The 24,811-nt window shown below is 51.6% G+C and overlaps 1 protein-coding gene across 9 annotated transcripts in view; it reads right to left on the reverse strand.

Annotated features, from left to right (window-relative positions):
- HDAC4 (histone deacetylase 4) overlaps window positions 1-24,811 on the reverse strand; it is a 343,637-nt gene that overhangs the window by 214,091 nt on the left and 104,735 nt on the right. Inside the window, exon 1 of one of the 9 annotated variants that reach the window (XM_023228695.2) lies at window positions 365-551. The exons of the other annotated variants lie outside the window; for them this stretch is intronic. The gene's annotated coding sequence lies outside the window, so the exon portion shown is untranslated. Of the gene's footprint in view, window positions 1-364; window positions 552-24,811 lie in introns of those variants that run through there. 9 annotated transcript variants of the gene reach the window in all.

Here is a 24,811-nt window from a genome sequence, read left to right on the forward strand (position 1 = left end):
GCACAGCGGCTCAGGACACCACCCTGGGCATCCTGGGCACAGCGGCTGTGCACGGCTGGTGCTCACAGATGTGCAGAGGGAGAGTAAGTGCCCACATGGCCTCCGTGGCAGCTGTACACTGCATGGGGGGTGCCAACTGACCACCTACCACTCCTGTGGCACTGGACACATGACTTGACCTCTGGGGTTGCCATCTATCACCTGGGAGACAGTGGGACCTACCACCGGCCAGGGTCTAGGGCAGTGCCTAGCCCACAGAAAGTTCCCATCCACTGCACCTATAATAATGACACTAATCCGTGACCATGGACAAGCATACCACACCCGCCCACATCACACCAGACAGACGGCCTCTGATACAGACCCTCGAGAGGAGGCCGATGGAGTCTGAAGAGCACCAGTGACCAACAGTTCCCAGCGGAGCACCAAGGCCCATGGCACCACTCAGCAGCTGCCCAGGGTCCCCGGATACAACGGTGGACAGAAAGGACTCCCTGAACCCTTGAGGACGTGCTGAAGGCAGTAAAAATCTACAACTGCTCCCGGAAGGGCTCGGCACAGCTATAGAGAGTTGTACACACAAGAAACTAGCCACAAACCGGAAACGTCAAACCACAACTCCATGACATTTCCTCATGAGGGGGCGGAGCCCTGAGCCAAGGCGGACCTGGAGGGCTCCGCAGAAGAGGCCTGTGCCAGGAGCCCTGCACCCTTCTACACGGCAAGGGAGACTAAAATCAAGAAGAGCTCTGCCCTGGGGCAGGCCCTCTGCATCCCCTCGCAGGCCTCTCCGCCCGCAAGGACAGAGACTGCTCCAGCCAGCTGGTCAGTTTCCACACAAAGCTAGCCGCTTGCCACTGCTCCCAGCTTCTGAGTTCTTACCCAGTAATTCCGCACATTCCAAACACAGTCTTTCAAATACCATCTCGTCTAAGAATGAGTGCACTTTCCTAAAAAGACAAATATCAAGCACTTAAAACACACACACCAAGCTACAGGCTATACTTGAATTCCAGGCATAAATCAGAATTTCTCTAACTGTTGTCCAAATTAGGTCAAAGAGTTATCAAAATAATCAGAAAATGTTTTGAGAGGGGTTTAAATTCACTTGTTTGTAATTTATTTGCCCAGTTCATCCCATTCTTGGTGCTGAGCTTTCTCCTTAGGAAGCAGGAATGGGTGCTGGAGGAAGTGAGCTTGGTCCTCAGCACAACGGGAATGCCAACAGCGCTGGCCGCTCCCAGCCTCGGGCTGGTGGCCAGGATGGTGGCCCTGGGGGGCCAGGCCCAACTGACAGCCCTAGGCAGGCCCGTCCTGGAAGGAGCAGGGCCCACTCCGCACTGCAAAGAGTGAGCCAAGAGATCAGAGATTAGACTTGCATCTAGATTTTCTCAGGATAAAGTGTGATTTTGAAAAGAAGCTGAGTAAATAAGCCACATGTCAAGGATAAAGATAGTCATCATGAAAGTAAACAGATTTCTCCCCGAGTTCTGACGTACCACAAAAAGGAATCAACATACTTCCTCGGTACTGGCTTTTACCAAACTTTCCACAGTACAATCAGTTTGGTGCTCATGACCGCCTGGAGGGACAGGAGAACCTGCCCTGTGACTAGAAGGCCCGCAGGCCAAGGAAGATAGGGTGATCCCAGGTGACCACCCATTTCCGGTCAGGGACACAGCCCCTTACGAGGGATTGACGGAGAAAATGGAAGAGGACTCCCCAGGAAACTGCAGAGACCCAGGTGTGAGAACTGAACTTCTCTTAGCCTTTTCGTCAGTCGTCAACCAAGAACAGGGTCACACAGGCAAGCTTTTGTGTGGAAGCCTACCAGGAGACCTTAGGGTGCCAGGTGGATGGTGCCAGGTTCCCTACCCCCACAAAATGGAAAGAAACAAGGAAACAGCTACACAGAAGAATGGAAGTGAGCTGGCTTTTAAAGAAAGGCTCATTGCACTGGCAAGAAATCTCAAGGACCCATCACTTCCATAGCTGAGCTTCCAGCGGCTTGATTCTAGGCAGCTACCACTGGAAACGCTCAATAAGAAGACGCTCTTAACGTGCACACTAAGACCTAATTTACCAGCAGACGGAAGCCGTCCAAGCACCCCCATCATTCATACATACATACATTCATACGTCTACATACATGTGATGCACATACGCACCTAGCAAATATTGTACGTTTTCTATGTGCCCAAGGAAGGGTGGGGTCTGACTTCCTGGCACTGGCCAGGTAACTCCTGCAGGCATCACCTCAACACCTTTTAGCTCAGTGCCAAACTCCATTCCAGTTTGCAGGAATTATCTGCAAGCTCCACTCTTCAGAACCCCAGTTTTCCCCCACTGAATGAGAAGCATGACACCCTGCTGGTCTCCTGGAGGAGGAGGGTCCTTACACTTGCCCCAGTGGGCTGGCCACTGCGAGCCCCTGTGCACTTTCCTAAAAAGACAAATATCAAGCACTGGTCACCCCGTAGCCAGGACTGCCGGCTCACCACGCGTTCAGAGGCTGTTTCTACCCAGAAGGCTTCTAAAGGAAGATGACTCAAGTCATTTCAACTTCAAGACAGCAAATCTTCCAAGTTGCTCGAAAGGGGAAAAGTACAAACTGTCCACACACAACAGTGTAATTACAAGGCCAGCGATGATGCGTTTGGTTCTTACGACCCAAGGCTGGCTCGGATCTCATCCCAGCACTCTGTTAATTGCACATTATCATGTGTCAGGGCTTCGTAGACAGGAGCGGTGAGTGGACCTGACTTACCTCCCCCCCTCAAATGATGTCCTTACACAAAACACAATAGGCAACTCTGGGAGAGAGTCAACTGCACACAGGTGGCCCTTGAGGTCTCAGAGCCTACTCTCTGGATGAGCTCAGGATGTCACCAGCCTTTCAGCAGCCTGACTACTCTCAAGGCAGCAGGTGAGGACCCACAGTCCTGGAGGTTGCCCCATCAGCTCTGTCTCAGGCGGCACTGCAGCAGCTGTGTGGACCCTGCGGCCTATCCACAACTGTATGTGTAAAAATGAATGGATGATGGAAATAGAGAAGCACTGTTGGTGACACCGTGGAGAGGAAAATTCTGAGCAAGCCCAAGGAAACTGCCGTGGCCTCAATGGGACGCTCATTAGCTGTCCCCCAATGTATTCAACTGGAAAGGAGAAAGCGCAGAGCTGGCGACATGCAGAAAAACAGGAAATCTCGCGGTGAGACACTGCGAAGCAGGTGATAGAGAATAAGAGGCCTTTAAAAATGAGAATCCAGAATAAGCTGAAATAGTCCGGGGGCTAAAAATCCTAGACATTTATCACCTAATCGGGAATATTACAATGCTTTCCCATCTCCCGGGAACCGGACCACTCTCTTGTTCCAAACAGAGATGTGCTACTTGCATTCCACATTTGTATAATTTCTTATGTGCACTAACGGGCAACTATTTGACATTTCTGAAATCATTAAACCATCTACTTAATGGAAAGGAGTAAGATGACCTATTGATGGATGCAACAGATGTGTTACTGTGAGCAGCACGTGTAGACTTAAGTGGCTCTTAGTTCAAACCAATATATGCACGGACCTCCAAAAAACCCCAAATACAGAGTAAATTATATACTGGGAGGCTAGCTTTTGGCAAGGAAAATACAGTGTCCGTTCCTCATTCAGAAACATGGCAAATATGTGCACTAATATTAAATATATCCTAATTAGTTACAAATCTCCCAAAATACTGACAACTCAAAGGACTGGATTTATCTGATAGACACACAACCTTCACTTTCCTCATTAATTTGGAGCTGAAGGAAATGCAAGATTCAGAATGTAAAACCAGTAAAAAGGTTGGGGCTTCGTGTGTTTTTCGGTGTTTGTTTTGACTCCGGTTGCCCAGGCTGGAATGCAGTGGTGCAATAATGGTTCACTGCAGCCTTGACTTCCTGGGCTCAAGTGATCCTCCCATCTCAGAATCCCGAGTAGCCGGGATCACAGGTGCACGCCACCAGGCCCAGCTAATTTGTATACTTTTAGTAGAGAAGGGGTTTGAGAAGGGGTTTTGTCGCGTTGCCCAGACTTGAACTTCTGAGCTCAAGCAATCCGTTCACTGTGGCCTCCCAAAGTGTTGGGATTACAGGTGTGAGCCACCATGCTCAGTCTGCTTAGTGTGTTTTTTGTTTACACATTCTAAGTTTTCAGTGCTGCTGTGTTTGGAATAGCGAGGAATACTCAGTTCACATGAAGTCAACAGTTCCTCCTGGTGACTGTGTTCAGGACTGTGAGAGGTGATTCTGCCAGCATCCTCCCTAGAGCTCTCCATCCCCCAGCGTGGCTCTCCGGATTCTTGGGTAGGCGCTGTCATCATCCCCATTTTATCGACACAAAGCCTGGGTGGCTGAGGCCGGCACAGCTGCGCAGGGAGAGTTCAGTTCTGGACCCCGAAGACAGGTTGCCCTCCATCCTTCCAAGACGTGGCCTCTCCCCTCAGGGTGTGTGTCCCACATTCAGAGTCCCCGACGGCTCCATGTCCCAGAATTAACCTCTCAATAGGGAAGATGTCCCCCTGGAAGTCACACAGAGCCTCGAAATTTCCTGGAACTTGTGTTTAGAGTGGGGGAAAAGCCACTATCATGCTGCCATACTCAACAAGACCAACACAAATCTCAGCGGACATTCACAACCTGGCGCCAGATTCCAACAAACTCTGCACAATAATGACAAAAAAGCACAGTTTCCAAAAAAATCAACAAAGAAACCCAGCTCTCTCTGTGAAACCTTCCATTTACTTGGCCACTTTCCCATGGACATTCAATTAAAAACAACTGTGGGAAAAGCGAATCCAGCCATTAGACGCTGCAGAAGCTGGCTGGGCCATCAAATCTGTCTCTCCGAACAGCCCAGAGAAGCCTTTTAGCATTTACAGCCAACGGAAGCCAAAAGCCAGGAGCCCCAAGAGGGGGCCCACATCACCATGCCAATCCAATCCGAGTTCAATAAATGTCTCTGATAGGTTACCAAAACACAGGCAGCAAAAGGAAAAAAATAGCTAAACAGGATACCATCAAAATAAAAATCTTCTGAGCTTCAAAGGACACCATCCAGAAAGGCAACCTACAGAATGGAAAAGAATATTTGCAAACCGTATATCTGATCAAGAAGCTGCATCTAGAATATAAAGGGCCTCGACAACTCAACAATAAAAAGGCAACCTAATTTTAAAATGAGCAAAGGATTTGAACAGACACTTCTCCAAAGATGTACAATGGCCCATGAGCATGTGAAAAGATGCTTGCCATCCATTAGTTGTTAACCTCAGGAAAATGTAAATCAAAATCACAATGAGATGTCACTTTCTATCCACAAGGATGGCCAGAATCAAAAAGATAACAAGACCACCCTGACCGTCAAACCCAGCACTGGAACCTCTCGCAGCCAGCCATCTGCACTCACCCCCAAGGCACCCCTGCCCTGCTGCTGTGGGCGCCCCAGGTGATGCCCTCTGACCCTGGCAGAGCAGGGCAGGCAGCTGCAGGGGACAAGAGCAGGAGAGGGGCTCACCTCTGTGCCTCCCTAGACCCTTAGATGGGCATCTACCCTGGCCCTCTCATCCCAAGCTGTCCCTGCGTTCCTGCAACGGTTTCTTCTCTCCCTAGCGATCTGGCCAGAGAGTTGCCTACCATTAGCGTCAGAGTCAGAGACCAGACCTGCAGGTCTGAGGGTTGAGCACAGGGAGGATAAATGATACTCCGCACAGGGTCTACATCCTCATTCCTGGAACCTAGAAACACATCACCTCAGATGCTCAAACGGACTTTACACATGTGTTTAAGGATACTGAGATGAGGGATTATCAGATAAATTCCGGGGACAGGAATTATACAAGGTGACAAGGTGTCCTGTCACAGCAGAGCAACGAAGCAATCAAAGACTGCAAGGGTTATGTCCAAAAGACTCAAGGGCCAACTCCACAGGGCCTCGTGCATCAAGGAGGACAAGGTGAACATCAATGAGAATAACAACAGCAAAGGCCTAAAAGACATGGAATACACTTAAATCCACGAGCTCACAATTACACACAAAAATAAACAACAAAACTCGCTAGTTACCTTCAGATGATGTAAAGCAACGAGCTCATTCCTCTGAAAGATGGTAAACGAAGAAAGTGTTTCCTCTGTGAGCCGAAGAGCTGATGAGGGCACTTCCTCTCTGCAGAAGTATTTTACCTGAGTCAAGAATAAGCCTCTTGGATTATCACTCTGCAGCCCCCAGGAAGGAGGGAATGAAGCTAGACCGCGACCTTCAGGACCTGCTCATCACCCAGCAGAACGCCTACACTCCCATGCCACAGTCTTGCCGACTAGCCCCAGTCCAGGACAGGCTCCAGCTGCGACCACCAGGTCACCAGAAAGAGAGTGGGGAGGAACCTGCTCAACACGCCACATGGACACGGGCAGTGAGAGTTCCGCTGTGGCCACGTAACAGGACAGCAAGCCGAGCTCCCCAACAAATAGACTGGAGGGCAAGAGGCAGGGAACGGCTGTGTCCATCACAAGTGACAGTGGCCCATCAGAACCCACGAACCTTCCTTAACACTTATTTGAACAACAGCCACATACAAAAAGAAAAGAGAATGAAAACTTGTTGAGACAATGGGGGTTTTAAATGACTGATTACCTGATGGTATTAACGTATTAACGTGTTAAAGCTGTGATAATGGTATTACGGTTGCCTGTTCAGAAGACACTTGCATGACAGTAGAACTGCTTTGAAACAAAACAGTGAGGCAGGCCTGGCCCTGCTCAGCCATCGCTGAAGGTGGGGGCAGCCGCCTAGTCCGCTCCTTATTGTCTTTTCACTTTCGTAAATGTTTGAAATTTTCTGTAATAAAAAATGAAAGATAGCCAGTGAAGGTGCTAGATTTGGACAGGGTGTCACTCTGTTCTGTTTTCCTGTTTATTATTTGTTGCAAACATAAACCTGGGCTCACACTTATGGCAGGTTACACCCTCCCAGCCCGTTCAGCGAGCAATTTCAGAGCCAGAGGACCCCATGGCCACTAAGTTTCCACGATTCCCTGGATCAGGCACATCTAAACACACTTCTGATCATTACCAGAAGGCAGCACAAACCTTGATCGTTACCAAAAGGCAGCACAAACCCCACTTCTGATCATTTTACCAAAAGGCAGCACAAACCCAGTGCACCCTGGCGTCCCCTCCCAGTTTTAAGGGCGAATCATGTATGGACCCCACCAAGAGATGGGAATGAGCCAGGGTGCTGCTGGTCTCTAAGGCACGAGCCATAGCCATGACTAACCAGGAAACCAGGACAACAGCTACCATTCAACAGCTAATTCAACAACAATAAAAGTAACCTTCACAGTAAAAATGAGAACCTAATTTGCTTACCTCGAAAATAACCAAAGCAAAGCAAGCCACTGAAGCAGGGGTCCCCTGGGAGCCCCAGTTTCCCAGCTGGCCCTCCATGGCGGGGCTCTCTCAGCCCAGCACAGTGCAGAGCTGTCACAGTGACTCAATGGGGGGCAAGGCTCATCCCCAAAGCTGCTCCAGAAAAGAAAAGGCTCAGAAGTCCTGGGTGGACGGACCTTCCCTAGGCCTGGCCTGGTGCCCACGCTCCTCCCGGCTGTCCTTCCGATCCTGGGCCACTCCCCTCCTGCTGCCCCTCTTGGTTTGAAGGAGGCGAGGGGCATGGTGACATCCTTTTTTAATTATGCCTTTCTTACAAGGAATCTTTGCAAGGAGCCCTGTCCTGGAGTGATTTTGTGTGACAGGGAAGAACAGATCAGCGGATGAGCTTCCAACCGTAAACATTCCCAGAGCTGTGAATATGTGCCCCTGGCCACAGGATTACACGTAGGAAGCCAGCACACGCCAGGCTATCATTACCATCTCGCCCACCTCCCGCAGCTGACGGGGATCGGGGGAAGAAAGGGCGGGGGCCGGCCGGAAGCCCCTCCGGCTGAGGCCACCCCAGGCCCGCAGCCCAGACCACCAGGCCGCGCAGGCTGGCCTCCTGAGGCTGTCCCTGGCAAGCCACCCCGCGCTGGAGCCAGGCTGCCGGCAGAGCGCTGCTCACTGCCGCTTTCTTCACATGTGGTTTGATTGACGCAAATCAAGAGGCAAGCAAATGATTCATAACTGTCCAAGCACAGGGCTCACCCAGAAACGGCAGAAGCCCAGACTTGCTGATTCACCAAGAAACAGCCTTGTGTACCGGAGGCGCTGCTGGTCCGGACGCTCCCATGGATGCCCACGGAGCTCCGCAAATGTCATGGTAGTGGCGATGTCATGGTCCAAGGAGCGACAGCAGACCCTAACCCTACCACAGGCAGCAGCACAGGGCTGCCACGAGGGGGACATGCGTGGAAGAACAGTGGCCACCGCCCCTGTCTGCACGGCCTGGGTGTGTGCCAGTGGCATGCCTGGGTTCGGCACTGCCGCCCTGTGACCCCAGCTCCAGCTTCAGACCCAGGCTGGGGGCCTCTGCAGTGCCTGGTCCCACTCCCCGCCCCTCAGGCTGCCAGGCACACCCATGACGCGAGGAGGCAAGATGGAATGCCAGGACCCCTGCCTTCCAGGAGCTCACGGGGGGGGAAAACACCCAGAGGAGCCCCAGACAGCTCCTCACGGTGCCAAGTGCCACCCTGAGGGTATGGTGGCGGGGAAGACGCAGCTTCTCCATCGCCTGCCTCGTCTGGGAAAGCTTCCCAGAGGAGGAGAGGCCTTAAAAGGACGGGCGGGAAGGCACCAGGCGGTGGTGGACAGGCTCCGCCCAAGCAGATGGCCGGCATGCTCCGAGCCAGCGCAGGCCGGGGACAGAGGCTGGGACCGCCCTGGGGCCATGCAAAGAACCAGTGTTCCTCCACTGCCAGGGAGGACTGTGCAGGGACCTGACTCATGGCAGACACGGACCCCAACACCATCAAGGTCACTCTGGTGGCAACGCAGAGAACCTACAGATGGCAGACCAGTTAGAGCGGCTGCACCAGCCTCCCAGAGGCAGGGAGAGGCCTCCGAACCACAGAGCGGGTGCAGACCCTTGGCAAGTATGCCTTGGAAGTGTCGAGGGGAGAAGGTGTCAAGTCGTGGTCTCATCAACAGAGAGACCTATCTAGCCAGCTCAGCAGCCCCTCTGCCTCCAGCTCCATGTGTCTGGACCCTGGGCCACAGGACAGGGGCAGGAGTGGGACAGGCACCCGGGTTCTGCATGTATGGTCTGTGCTGCCTTCACAACAGCCCTGATGGACCTCCCAAGTAGGCTGGAGAGTGCTCCGTGTGGTCATCAGTGCTGTTCCTGAAATGGCTTCACAAGTCATGGGGACCTAAGTCCCTCCAGCTGGAGCTGAGACACCAGTACGCCCCAGACACCATCTGCTCTCCAGACACAGGCCGCTGCCTGGACACTGCCCGTTCCTCACACACTACCCACTGCCTAGACACTGCCCACTGCCTGGATGGACACTGCCTGCTGCCCGGACACTGCCCATTGCCCAGATACTGTCCTCTTCCTGGACACTGCCCGGTACCTGGACAATGCCCGATGCCTGGACACTGCCTGATGCCTGGACACTGCCTGCTGCCTGGAGGGACATTACTCGCTGCCCGGACACTGCCCGCTGCCTGGATGGACACTGCCCACTCCTCAGATACTGCCCGCTGCCCAGATACTGCCCGCTGCCTGGATACTGCCCGCTGCCTGGATGGACACTGCTCGCTGCCCAGACACTGCCTGCTGCCCAAAGGCCGGCTGCAGAGACCGGCAGAGCAGCAGGGCCAGGGGAGGCTGGAGGGCAGAGAGAGGCCAGGGGACCTGACAACACGTTCTAGGGTGAAGCCACCAAGTGATCAGGTCTGTGTACCAGTTCATTCTTCTTGCAACACTGTCTGTCACCGTGGCACAAAATTCCCCAACCCTGAGCCCCTAACACATACACCTCCAGCCCTTGGGGAACACCATTCGAGAGTCAGCTGTGGAGCCTCCCCTGCTCTGTGTAGCCCCTCTTCCACCGCCGCGCCCTCCTGGGCCTGCATTTGCCCCTGCTGGTGGCGCCTGGGACTCTGCATGGCACTAATATTTTGCAATTCTCTTAACCATTCTTGAAAGCAGAGACTGGGTCGTGCTCACCTTGGTGTACCCAGCACCTGGTATAGTGGGGTCTCAAGCTTAGCAGAAGGATCAGTAAAAGAAGAAAACACGTATTCGGAGGACAACCACGCTTCCAGAGCCGAGTCCAGCGAGCTCAGCTTCTGACGCCCCCCAGAAACAGCACATTCCCTCTTGTCCCCAGTCTGTCTAGTAAGGCCTTTCCGAAGGCGCAGGGGTGAGAGGTGGGGAGAGAAGGAGGAGCACCAAGCTCAGTACTGGAGGGGAAGCTGCAGAAAGGACAGGGAAGCCCAGAAGTGCAGACCGACCCAGGTGGACAGGCCCGGGCCACCGCCCTGGGAGGATGGGCTACCAGCAGGAAGGAATATGTTGACGGTCCCCGCGCCGCTGGTGCGAGTCACCCCGCTGCGGCCCGTCGCTGATCATCACACGTTCTGTACTCCGGAGCAGGGACCTGGGTCTCGGGGCACTTCCGTAAGCTCACCGGCCATGTGCCCACTCGCACCGTACGCACCCCCGGAACCACTGAGGCCAGTCCTAGCTGCCTAACAGGGTAACACAGCCACCCAGCCTGGTGCAGCCACCAGGGCCCTGGCTTGATAATGTCTGCTTTGGAAAGACACTTCCAGAGCTCCCAACAGCACTTAGCAACTCACACAGAAAACACCTGCATTCTACAGCAACTCCATCCGGGCCAGCAGGACCCAGGCCTAAAGCAGTTCCTACTACTCAGGTTCTCAGATCTGCCGGAAACAAACAACTGAGAATACTCTCCGCTCAGCAGGCCCCAGCCACACGCCCCAGCCACACACCCCAGCCACACACTCCAGTCGCACACTCGGCTCCCCGCTGGTGAACACCACCTGGAGGCCCAGGGAGCCTGAGAAGTGAACAGGTGCTCACCATTGGCTGGAGAGGGTTGAGTTTTCAAATTAGCCCACCACAGACATTAGAGAAAAAAAAGAAAGAAAAACAGACTGGTAACAGAGCGGCAAGCCAAGGGGGGTGACTTCACTCTGAGGACCCTTCCAGTGGGAGTCTTCCAAGAAGAGGTGCCCGCCAACCAGGATTTTCTACAAGGCCACAGAAAGCATTTGTTCTGGTTTAAAAAAAAAAAAAAAAAATGACAATTCTAATTTGTACAGAAAAGGAAAATTTTTAAATATAAAAACATATTTTGGGCCAGGACAGTGGCTCACGCCTATAATCTCAGCATTCTGGGAGGCCGAAGCAGGCAGACTGCTTGAGCCCAGGAGTTCGAGACCAGCTTGGCCAACGTAGCAAGACCACCTCCACTAAAAGACAAAAATTAGCTGGGCATGGTGATGAACAACTGTAGTCCCAGCTCCTCAGGAGGCTGCAGCAGAAGGATTGCTTGAGCTCAGGAGACAGAGGCAGCAGTGAGCTGAGATCATGCCACTGCACTCCAGCCTGGGTGACAGAGGGAGACTGTCTCAATAAAAACAAAAAACATGTTTTGTACCACATATCAGTCAAAATAAGTGGCCGGAGGCTGTAGTTTGCTTTGATTCACCTTCTAAGGCGGCTCTGGACCTTCCCTCAAGAAACGGCTTTCCTGCCCATCAGTGCAGCTCTCTTCCTCTTTAAACACGAGGACCGTTGGGGCCAGGAAGACCACACTCCAGAAGCTGGGCGCAGTGGTGTGGACCTGCAGTCCCAGCTACTTAGGAGGACGCCTGGAGCCCAAGAGCTCGAGGCCAGCCTGGGCAATAGCGTCAGACCCCATCTCTTCCAAACAAACACACAAACAAACAAACACACAAACAAAAAAGCTATGCTGCCGGGAGGACTGAAAAACCAGAAAGAAACAAAAGTGGAGCTGCTGTGGGGCCACACCCGGCCCCCGGAGGGGAAAGGGGCTGGAGGTAATGGGGCAGCAAGGCCTGCAGGCCAGAGAGCTCCCCTCATGATTCCAGGGCATCTGCAAACTCAAATTTCATAATAGCTTTTGCTTGCAAAAGCAAAGTCCCTGATTTGCTGTTTCTCCCAGGAGACTCTGGGCTGCTAGAAGGCAAAGCCTGAGGTCTGTGCCTGACCAGGAGATGCTCACGTTTCTAAGCCAAAAACAGTGACTGAATAAATGACTCATTAGAGGGATCCATGAACAAACTGGCACCAAGCACTAAATTCACACTTGATCTGCTCAGCCTTCTAATAAACTCATGAGGTAGTTCTACCACGTCCATCTTACAGATGAGAAAATCAAGGTTCGAAGAAACTAAGTAATGCTCCCAATATCTAGGCAGAAAAGCTGGGGTTCAGACCCGTCTCACTGCCCTGGAGTCTGTCCTCTCTCCACTGTCCCAGCAGAAAACCTCTCCCTAGAGAGAACGCTGTGGGGGTGGGGAGCAGAAGGGCAGGGGTCGGAGCAGCCCAGGGTGGAGCGATCTGGGACGGCTCCAGTAGCAGCAGAAGCCGGAAATCTCCCGCAGCCCCCACCATGCCTCCCATAAATGAAGGCCTCCCGAGAGGAGGGGACCTGGGGACGAGAACCAGCCACACCACGCCAGGCCCGCAGGAGGCATGAGATGGAGGCAACTGAGTGGGGAGTGTCCCCTACCCTCACCACCAGGTCTGGGTGGAAATCGCGCCCTCAGGATGAACGGCCCGCGCTCGCTGGGCTTCTCCACGCCTTCCCCAGGGCCCTTCCCCAGTGCTGCCAACGAGGCCACAAACCGTGAGCGGCCCGTCTGACGTTTCCCTCTCGGAATTCTAGGATCAGTAACTGGTCCCCAGAAAGTGCAGATCTCACCTCTCGGGAGCATCTCATCTCCTCCACTTCCGCGGAAGAGGACGGCGCCCCCCAACCCCAAAGTGCCTGAGTTTCCCAGCTGGGAAACTCAGCTCATCAGCTAAGAACCTGGCCATGCTGCCAAAATATGCCACTTGAGACACGAGCTGGTTCTTGTGGCATCAACCCTGAAAACATGTTGGTCAAAGAGAAAAAAAAAGGCATCTAGAAATTTCTACCTTATATTCTCTTGTTTGTAATGATGCCAGCAACCCGAGAGTGGGGGCAAAGCTGAGGTGCGAGCGCCTCGTACTCCCGAGACGTTCTGGGAAGCCAGAATGTATGAAACATTCTGAGTCGGCGTGACTCAGCCGTGCCCACTGCTCCCTCTGACGGGCCAGCCAGGGGCAAAGAAGGCAGGCAGGTGACCCAGGCATTGCGTGCCTCCATCTGGTCCCAAATGCTGAAGCCTTCAAGCAACTTAAAAAGGGTGAGGAAAACAAGGCCCCGGGGAGCAGGTGCCTTGTGGCCTCTGCCAGGAGGCTCAGGGGCCTCTCTCCTGCATGAGGAAGACCAGGAGGCTCAGGGGCCTCTCTCCTGCATGAGGAAGACACCAGGCACAACAAAGACGCGACGCAACATCCTGGAACTGTCCGCTGTAACAGGTGACGGCAAAAGTCGTCCAAGTCTTGTCCCTATGCACACACGTGTATACACCATGTACACCACTCTACAATGTACACACCACGCTACAAACAAAACGTGATGTTCTAGGATTCACTCATCCACAGTCAGCCACGCGTGCAGGTGCAGTGCTGAGGCCGAGGGCGCAGAGGGAGCTTGACAGTCAGTGGAAGCGTGCGCTCTACAAGAGGGCACCGCTGGTCTGGCCCGCAGAGGACCATGAGGGCAGGCGCTGGCGAGTCGCGCTGGCTGGAAAGGCCTCTCTGAGGAACTGAGGCTGAAGCTAGAAAACTCTGAATGATGCTGGTTCCCTGAGACCCGGAGGAAGGGTCTCCAGGCAACGGAAGTGGCCGGGGTGCGGGCCTGAGGCACAGGAGCTGTGGGGCTCCTCAAAGAGCAGAAAGCCTGGTTTCATGGCTGCTGCCCCCCATGAGCAGGATCAGTGCCAACCAGGCTGCAGCGAGCGTCGGGCTGGCCACCGCGAGAGGCCTGGGACATCACTGCTGGCAGAGGCTGGAAGGGGCCTCACCACACCTGGGCGTTTCCATCATAAGAACACAAAAGCCCTGCTAGCCAATAAGAGAGCCCCGCAGTAAAGAACTCAGGAAGGCACAGTTGTAAGCACTGATTGTATTTGTTTTAATGAGACTTATTTAGTTGTAAGTTTAGCTCAATTCATTTTCATAATGGCTGTGTTTGGCAACCCACTTCCACGAGCGGTAGCGGCAGTGCTGGCCACCACAGGTGGTCTTGGAATTGGTAGAGGATCAGGCGGCCTTGACGGCATTTTGGAGGAAGCACTGTCACAAAGGGATGATGGGCAGGCTGCCGGGAGTTAGGAAAAGAAAAGCAAAATACATTTGCTAGCTTCTGGCTTGAATGCCTGGGCTGACCAGAGGGGCCATGCAGTGCCGGGGAGAAGCAGGGAGCAGTTCCAACCATACTGGGGCAGTAGTGCTGCCTCTGGATCTGCGGCAGTGAGGCCCCAAAGGCGCCGCGGGCACTGGAGCAGGGGCCCCCAGCCAGTCACAGTTCCCGTATCTGCACCCCAGGGCCTCTGAAAACTGTGAAGTCCATGCAGCGGTCTCCATGTGACTCACCTGCTGCCCATCACAGGCCACAGACACACTGAGAGGAACCCAAGAGGTGTCTGAAGCAGGACTGCACACCAGGAGAGTGCGAGTCCTGAGCCCAGCTTCAGGGAGCTGAGCACAGAGGAGCCAAGGACACCGACAGCAGGACTGGCTGTGCTTCTGACAAATGTGGTTTGCGCCACTGGGTGAGGGACAGAGGGAGCAGGCCAGGGAATGGGCACAGTGAGCCAACGCACAGGGGCAGTGCCAAGCCACCATACTGACCCAGTGATGGCCAACAGCATGTTCCATCACGGGGACCCTCCGCGGGGTCTCGGGGAGCATCGCAGAGCTGCCTCCCTGAGGAACGGGTGCAGGGACGCCTCCACTGGCCCCGGGCCCTCGTGGTCAGGGGTGACCCTGGGAGCAGCTTCCACACATGCTAGGTGACATGCATGAAAGCCCATCAGGTGCCCCTGGGCGTCCGGTGCCAAGAGAGGCAGAGGCAGGTGAAAGGCAAGATGCCCCTGCATGAAGATGGTCCCAGCACACACAGAGCAGGCCACCACAGTAGGGACTGGGTGGGAGTCGGGGCCTTGAGGATCTGCAGGGCGCAAAGGCACCGGACGGCGAGTGCCCACGCCCCAGAGCCAGAGGCCCTTCTACTCTCCAGTGTCCTGGAGACCAGTGTCCTGGTTCAAAAATAAACACACGGGCAGCTCTCCCACAGGAAGCTGAGGAGAGCCTGGGCTGCAGACTGGGGAGACCCAGGATCGGGAAAGTTTTGTTTTATTGTGTTTCTTAATGTAAGTAACTAGAGTATATTTAGAGGCTCAGAAAGGAAGTCAGAGACATCAGGAAAATGAGAGGATATTCAGGATGAAGGAGAGATGGGATCAAAAGCATGAAGGAAGCCCAGGGATGATTTGTCTAAATGCATCCATCAGTCTACCAAGCCATCAAGTAAAACACATCCCACCCCCACACCTAGACAAGCTACCTTCATGGCAACCTGGAAGGCCAGGGTCAAAGTTCAAAGTTCAAATACTGCAGATGGTACAGAGAAAGCGTTACACAGCAAGAAAGCAGGCAGCTGGATGAGCAGAGCCACGCTGGAGGGGGACAGAGCCACGCTGGGGGTGTGAGGGAATGGAGCCCCATAGAGGGAGGCAGAGCTACGCTAGAAGGGGACAGAGCCATGCTGGAGGGGGACAGAGTCACACTGGGGGTGTGAGGGGACGGACCCCACAGAGGGAGGCAGAGCTACGCTGGAGGGGGACAGAGCCACGCTGGAGGGGGACGGAGCCATGCTATGGAGAAACACAGCCACGCTGAAGGGGGATGGAGCCCCGCTGGCAGTGGAGAACACGTGGCCGGGCTCCATGTTCACAGCTGTGCGGTGCAGCCAGAACCCTGAGCTGGTGCTCTTCCCTGCATCCTGCACTTCCTGGGTAAGGAAGGAGAAGCCTGACAGCAAGTGGTTCCACCGAGGCCGGGACTTTGCTAGGTGCGCGTGGAGGGAGAGAAGCAGCGTCGGCTGCCAGCAAGTGTCTCCACTGCGGAACCTGTCATCCCAGCTGGCGGGGGAGGAAACGAAGCAGGGTGAAAGGGGCTGAGACAAAGTTGCCTAAAGGTTGGGCTTTTGAAGTACTAGAAACTTCCGCTTCTGGGGAGGTGGCAGACAAGTCATCTTACAGGCTCTTGTGCTGTGGAAACCCCAGGTTCTGCATAAAATACACCTTCTGTCACACCGCTGGGCTCACTGGCAGTAAGGAAACCCTCCAACAAGCCAGAAATATAGAATTAAGAGAAATGAAAGCAACTCAAGTTATGCTGACAGCAGAGTTGAGGGCAGCAGGTGGAGGACTGCACGGGGGTCAGGGCCGAGGCGAGCTCAGAGCCGCAGGGTTCAGGATGCTGGGGCTGGAGTCCAGGGCAGCTCCCAGGAAATGCACGCGGCATGCCCATCGGAAGAAAGGCCTCCTCACTCCAATCCCTCTGTTTCCAAACAGTAAGAGCAGAGAGACATACGCTCCCAAGCAAACACAAGCCAACACAGAAAGAAGTGAAAAAAGGCAGCAAACACATCAAAAGACAGTCAAGTTCTTCAGTTACTCATATCATTAGAAACTGTATGATTACTGCTTCTGAAACTTTTGAAGAAAAGAATCTATTAATGTTTTATCCACTATCATTTTCCCACGTGTTTTGATTAAATACAAAGTTTACGACAATACTTGAAAAATTTTAAGTAATGAAAAAGAGGAAGCAACAGAATTGTCAAAATTAATCATTTTAGGAAAAGAACAACGTAGACTTTCAAAAATAAAAAGTATAATTGATGCATTTAAAAAAAGAAAACCCTCAATGAATGACTTAAGCAATAAATGCCATGCAAAACTGAAAAGGAGATTGATTAGGTGAATGAGAAGATCCTGACGAAGAAATCGGCTGAGCAGAGGGAATCAAAATACAAACATGAAGGACAGCCCAAATCCTGTATTTGGTATTCTCAAAGTAAAAGTCCAAGGACAGCTGAAAACCCAGAAGAGCCACCTGAGGAGGTGTGACAGCTGCCTCTGCAGGACTGGGAAGGAAGGGAAGGCAGGAAGGAACACAATGGAGACATATTTAAAGGGGCGCTGCTGCACATTTCCGGAACTGATAAAAGACACAAACTCACAGACAAGGAGGCAAACATATACCAAGAGAACAGGGTGCTCCACACCCAAACACACCCTGACAAAACTGGAAGCATCAAGGACAAAAGAAAAATGTGACGAGCAGCCAGTGAGACACAGACAGACAAGGAAGGAGCGGCTGCTGTGCTGAGGTAGGCCGCCGAGGATGAGAAGAGTACAGTGAACGTGATGAAAGGAGAAAAAGAAAACTCACCTCCGAGTTTTGCCTAACAGTCACTCAGGCATGTTGGTCAAAGAGAGACATGTTCAGATCAGACAAACATACACGCGCACGGACTGTATCACCAAGAGGTCTACTAAAGCTACTCCTAAGGGGTATGTGTTCATCAGGAAAAGAGAAAGTGACCCCAGCAGGAGGGTGTCTGATGCAAGCAGGAAGGACACGTGCACAGGGAGCTGGGCACTGGCCAGGGCAGGGAATGTCCTGGGGACCTCTTGGACAATACGAGGCTTTTGGTCACATCTATAGCACGACGGGGCGAGTGTCACACTTCACCAGCCAATAGTGATCCATCAGCATGAACTGCGGCCGTGCTGGATTTCCTGTTTTCCCTGTGGTCCTCCTGTTCCGGGGCCCCACCCAGGACCCCACAGTCCCTCCTTTATCTTCATGATTCCTGAGGTTCCTTTGGCTGCAGCAGTTTCTCAGACTTGCCTTGTTTTTAATGACCTTGACAGTTTCAAGTACTTGATTGAGGGTTCCCTAGAATGTCCCTTAATTAGAATTTGTTTGATGTTGTCATGACCAGATGGGGTTGTATGTTTTTGGGAGAAAGGTCACAGAGACTAAGTGGCACCTCCTTACATCATCTCAAAGCTGTACTGTTGACATGACCTTTTAAAAACTTAGGATGGAAATGAAAATGCTAAGTGTCAAAACCTGTTGTATGCACCCAATGCCTACTTCAAGGGAAATGTGTAGCTTATAACAGAAGGAAGGTTAAGAACTAATGTGAGCTGCACATCCAGCCTTGGGAGAAAAAGAACACAGGGTGCAGCCAGCCACAGAAAGTACCAGGAAGATAAGAGAAGGCATTTAAAACACTGAAAGCTGACTTAAACTAAGGGAATCCACAAAGCCAGAGTGACTCAAAACAGTGAATACAGATTAATCAAGAAGAAGGCTGAGTCACGTTGGAAATGAAAAAGGGTACACAGAGACAAATCCAGCAAAGATTTAAACACCAGAAGCAAATCCATGACAATAAAATTGAAAACTTAGATTAAGTAGAACTCCTAAAAACTTTCTTTTCAATCTGTATGACAGGAATTAAAAGGTCAGGTTATTAGTAACCATTAAAGATGTTAAATCAGTAGTTAAAACATCAAATCACCAAGGAAATATGAACCCCAAATAGTTTGAGGTTAATTTTTACAAACTTTCAAGGAATAATTAATTCTAATCTTAAATAAACTATCCCTGAAAGTGAAAAAAAAAAAAAAGACATTAAAAAAGGAAAATTATTGTCCCCTCCAATTCAAGAACAGAGATGAAGAATCCTGAAGCACTAGCAAAGTATGAAAATGACAAGATTTATCACAAACAAGTTGAATCCACGGGAAGAGATCAGGGAAGTTTAAAGAAAATTCACACCATACAATCATCACAACAGACGGAGTAAAAGCCTTTGGCTAATGGAACACAGCTATCCATGAACTTAACTCGAAAAACGGAATCTAAAATAACCTATGTCAAACATCACGCTTAAACTGGGAAAATGTTAAAAACCTTCTCTTTAATGTCAAGGACGACGGAAGGAAGCCTAGTATTTCTGCTCTTATTCAAAACGGAACTGGAATTCCTAGCTAGCACAGTAAGACAAGGAAAATAAACACAGGAATTAGAGAGAAAGACACTGAGCTAGCATCATTACATTGACAGTGTTTGTCTCAGAAACCCTGAAGAATCACAGAAAAAAATTTTAGAATGTATAAGATTTTAATAAGATGACTGGATATAAAAATAAAATACAAAAATCAACTGCATTTCCAAAAACTAGCAAGGAAAAACTTAATTAAGAAAAAAAAATATTGTCTGCAGCAGAAAAACAAAACAACTATAATCTACCAAAGAATAAAGAATAAATCTAACTGGACACGTGCAAGACTTTTATGGAGAAAATTATAAAAATCTATTGGAAAAAACACAGTAAAGAAGACCTAATCGAGGGAAAGAGAAGCCACACACACAAATACACTATCAAGATGCCAACCCTCCCTTCAAATTCATCCACAGAGTCAATGCAATTCTAATCAAGTTTCAGGCTTGGCTTTTTACAGGAACTTGTCTCCAGATAAGTCACAGCTTAGGAGGAGCTGGGAAAGTCTCAGGGAGGGGGCTGAGACAGGGGAGTGAGGCTGCAGAGCCTCTCAAGGAGACAGTGCCCTGCTGGCCCCAGGATAGGCTCTGGAGCAGCCAAAACAGGGAGGGTCCAAAACAGACTGCACTTGGAGGATGAGCTGGTCACACAGCTATCCCAGAGAAAGGGTGTAAAGTGTCAAACATTATGGTTCTCAAAATGAGAAAAGAAAATGAAACTGATCCCTACCTTGCACCCCACACAAAAACCGAAGGCTTCAGTATGAAAGACAAAACGTCAAAGGCCTTAAGAGAAAATATACAAGGTTATCTTGTTGGTCTTGAGGTAGGGAAGGTTTTCTCGGGGTTGTTTTGTTTTTAAATAAAATACAAAAAAACACTAACCACAAAAGAAAAGGTCTGCTTTTTGGCTTAGTCGAGGTGTCATTTAAGAACTGTTTTTGCATATAACTTTTCTTGTGTTATAATATGTACGTGTTTCCAGGTCAAGGAAGTTGAGTAAAACACTTCTAAATAACATTTTTTCCTTCTTCACTCACCAAGCCTTTACTGAATTCCAACTAAGTGCCCAGCACCATGCCAATAAAGAATAAAAAGACAGGAGCAGCAGAGGTCTTCTCTTCCGGACCCTGGAAATCCAGGCTGGGGAGAGAGCACACGTCACGGGGCAGGACAGCAGCCCTCGGCCACTGTGCTGAGCACGCAGGCCTCCTCTGGCTCATCTGATGTGGGAGCCCATGGGGAGCGGACAGTACCCCCCAAAGTCCCCGCCTGACGGGGCACCAGGGGTCTGCCCACTGCCTGATCCTGCCCAAACTCTGAGAATGCCCTGGTTATAACCCTCAGTTTCCCTACTGTAAACACTGGTGCACAAATCTGCATAAACCCTCACTGCATAATCATCCTTCAAATTACACCTAACCTTATCCTCTTGATGGCTCACCACTTCCTAAATTTTAAAAAAGCATCGTGATCTTCACTCACCATTTCTGAGTTAGGGAAAACAAATGAGAGAATAAAATAAACATGGTTCTATCGACTATAGAAAATGTATCTTATTTTCTAATTCAATTATTGCAAATAAAAAAGTCACCAAGAGTTAATATAAATGTACACTCCATTGAAATGGCTTAATCAAAAGACACAACATTAACCAGCAAAACTTCACTCAAGTCTTGTCATTCAAACTTAAAATATATCAACATTCTTACTACATTTAATTTTTTTTTCAAATGTGCACTAACATTTTCCATGTTATCAGACTTTACCCTTACCTAGTTCCCTGTCAGCCGAGCTAACTCCTTAATTATAAAGAAATAGAGCACTCTAAGGCCAGGCTGTGGGGACACCCAGAACCAACGACACGGGACCTGAAGCACCAGCGACATGGGCACACCAGCACCAACGGCGTGAGGACGTCCAGCACCAATGAGTGGCCCATTTTATGTGGCTGAAGGACACCTCCTGTGTGGATTAGGGAGAATGTGGTAAAACTGGAGACCCTGGGAGCCTTCCATACCAGCCAGAGAGAGTTTTGGAGGGAAAGAGGATTTGGAGTGTCAATCTTTAGAAAAATCAAACAGGCAGGGCAAGCTCCTGAAATGGGAGCAGGTGCACACACACACACACACACACGCACTCATGTATGCACACACGTGCATGCATGCACTCAGTACACATGCGCATGCACACACACGCACTCACATATGCACACACGCGCAGGCACACACACGCACTCACGTACGCACACGCGCGCATGCACACACCCACACTCACGTATGCACACGCGCGCAGGCACTCACACCCCCCCCTCCCCGTGTTCAGTGTGTTTCGAGGGCACTGTGGGGAGGGCCGGGGTTCCATACGGGGCCTGGCCCACCTGAAACTCCATGTGAAAGGCAGCCTCCAGGGCTCCTATGAAGTGGGTGGCTTCACTCATTCACTCAGGAATTGTTCACGGCACAGTAAGGCAAGGGGTGGGGATTGTTCTTTAAAAGCTTTATCTAATCATGACTAATGGAATAAGTGAGCCAGGCCTCGAGAAAACCGAGGACAAAAGGAAAGAGCCGTTCAGAAGGCAGCGCCTGCCTCCACCTGCTGGTGCGCGCCTGGGACAGGGAAGACGGCAGGTTTTACCAAGCACTTTCAAACAGAAATCCAAGTTCCCAACAAAGAAAACGCCACATACAATAGTCTCTGGGGTACTTGTTCAGCCCCCTTTTAACTGTGACGCCTCTGTCGAGTGCCAGGGGGCGTTATGAGAAAACGGAAAAGCATGGCGGGTAAGAACGTTCCGAGGCATCGCTTGCCTGCCAGGGCTGGCCCAGGCTGGCCAGGGCCAAGCACACACTGGGGATGAGCCTTGCCAGCCACTGTGCACAAGCCAGGCCAGCTGTGACACCAAGGGCTTGCTGAAAATAGCCGATGTTTGTTGACGTGGCCTGGGCTGAGAGCCTGATCGCCCTCAAAGAGGGGTCCCCTGGGTGGCAGGGGGACTCAAGGCACACAGGAAGAGCTGCAGTGGGATTTTCAAAGAAACGTCATCATCTACAGACCCTGGCGCGCTGGAAAGCAGGCAGGCCACTAGATCGCCCTCTGGAACTCTGGTTTTCCTGGGTGTCAATGCAGCAGCCCATGGTAGGGCCCGAAGCCAGCCTGCTGCTCAGGCCTGGAAAATGACAACAGCTTTAAAAGACAACCTACAATTAACACAGGAACAATTATCTTCCTAATTTAGGTTAATTTCTACTTACAGCCCTAGCTGGCAGGTCGGGGGAAGGGCGATATCTATGTGAGAGCTTTTTATTTGGTTCTTCTAAGTCCACACATATTAGATATCATAAAGAAGATTTCAAATGTCCACCATCGCCAAGAGGCACTTGGCGATAGCTGGGCCTTCTCCCTGGGAGCTGCCGATTACATTTGCATGAAAATAGAACCTTTGTTCGCAAGAGTTCCTGCTCCAGTGGATCCCTCCTTTGTCTGTAGCACAGCAACTGATGGGGCAGGATGCTGGTGTGTGCACACAACCCAGCTCAGGACGGCCACGCCAGGGGCTGCACGTACAGCCCAGCTCAGCCCAGCTCAGGACGGCCACACCAGGGACTGTGCACACAGCCCAGCTCAGGACGGCCACGCCAGGGGCTGCACACACAGCCCAACTCAGCCCAGCTCAGGACGGCCACACCAGGAGCTGCACGCACAGCCCAGCTCAAGACAGCCACGCCAGGGGCTGTGATTGCCCACCGTGGCAGGGCAGACGGGGGACGGCCAGGATGGTGGGTGGGGCCCCGGTGTTCCGGTGTTTTGTCAGAGTGTGGCAGGCACAGGCCACGGGGACTCCCAGCCGGACAGGTGCTGCAACGCCCTGGCTCCCAGAGCACCTGCAGAAGCAGTCCCAGGGGACCCTGAGGTCACCTCCACCTGGTATGGCAGAAGACCAGATGCCCTCGCTCACTGTTCTCTGCATTAGAGCATAAACCCCTTTCCAGCACTGGCTGTTTGTTAGATGTGTGACAAAAAGACCTTGGAGAGCTTCTGCACTGAAATGGGCAGTGGAGGCTGAGCCCCGCTGTCCATCTGGTGTCCACAGCCAAGCAAATCTGACAGGCTGGCAGTGACCCCACCACTTCAGCAAGAAACCAGTACCCCTGTGGGCATACTTGGCAGGGCCTAGAAAATACAGACCCACCAACCCGCATCTAAAATGCATCTCTTTAATTCCAGAAAATCAAGTCAAAGTATCCTATCTGGGAACTCAAGCCAAGTAGTGGGTTAGGTCAAATAAGGCATAATCCACAGTCATGAACTAGCAGACTAAGGCGGGAGGCTGGGTCGAGAGGATCCTATTTCTTTTTTGTTTCTGTATTTGGAAGGGGGGTGATGGAAGTTCATTACCAGAAGCCAAGGAGGCTCTCTTTCACCGGGTCTCTCACGTGGAACTAGACCGTGCTTTTAACAGCCAAATAGAAGTGACAAGGGACTAAAAGCTGGGGGGGAGCAGGTACCCAACAACACTAAGAGCAAAACCTTGCTCAGGCCTTTCAGTGGGAAAAAGAACATTTCCGACTGGAAGTTATCACTCAAAAATAGCAAGCTTTATTAGATACAGTTTGACTTAAAAAATACAGCTGAACGTCCCTATAGACATGAAATGAGACCACCCACCTGGCCTTCAGGTTCAGGCGTGAGGCCAGCAGCCAGCTCCCCGTACCCAGAATCCCTTGGAAATGACTTTCCTTCCCAGGCACCTGCTCCAGCTGGGTCAGTCCTCAGAAGGCTTTTCCCAAAGGGCATCCCATGAGGGGCCAGGAGGTCCATGGGACACGAATTCCCTGACATAATAAACTGTAAAAGGCTCTTCTCGGCAGGGCCCCGCTGGCTTCTCTACTTGGGAGCTTCCCAGAGCTTGAACGTAGCAATTGCCTTCTTAATTTCTCTGAGCTTCCCCCAAAGAGGTTTGAACAGGGCCTGCCCCCCTGCCCTCAGTTTTTATGGTGAAAAACTTTAAACACCTTGCAAAACCGCAGGGTCCCAGAAAACCCTATTTGAGAAGGGCCCTGCCCTCTACAATCAAAGGGGGATAAAATCGACCCCAGCAGGGGCGGAACATTAACAAGGGCAGAGAGCAGGGAAGGAGCATGGGAGAAAGGTCAAATTCTTGCTACCAAGAGGTGGTAAGGGGTCAAGAGCCAGGCAGAAGCTGAGAGCTGGAGCCTGAGGCCCACCTGCTTGCGGACACAGGGATCCCCAGACCAACACAGAGGGCACCTCCAGGCTTCCTAGAGCATAGCAGCGGCTACGCACAAGGTATCTCTGGACTCCCTCCAGCTGCTGTGCCTGGCCATGCGGTTTTCCTGTGTTTTGGGTCCATTGCACCCTATACTGGGAAGCGAACCTGTATCACCTGGACAGACAGTTTAGGTGCTCCCAAAACACCTGCACTCAGCGGATGGCATAAAAACCCTGACAGCGAGAACACCAGCCTCCTTCCTCGAAACCTTTCTAGTGGGAAAACACTTAACAAGTATTTGCTAAGCACCTGCTAGACCCCCAGAACTCTAAAAGTAACAGAAGGACTTTAAATCATCCACTTGCAATTTACTAACTGCCACTTGTTAATCTGACAGAGACATTTCTAGAGAGAACTGGGCCACACAAATA

The sequence above is a fragment of the Piliocolobus tephrosceles genome, chromosome 11, assembly GCF_002776525.5.
Source record: "Piliocolobus tephrosceles isolate RC106 chromosome 11, ASM277652v3, whole genome shotgun sequence".
Classification (NCBI taxonomy): domain Eukaryota; kingdom Metazoa; phylum Chordata; class Mammalia; order Primates; family Cercopithecidae; genus Piliocolobus; species Piliocolobus tephrosceles.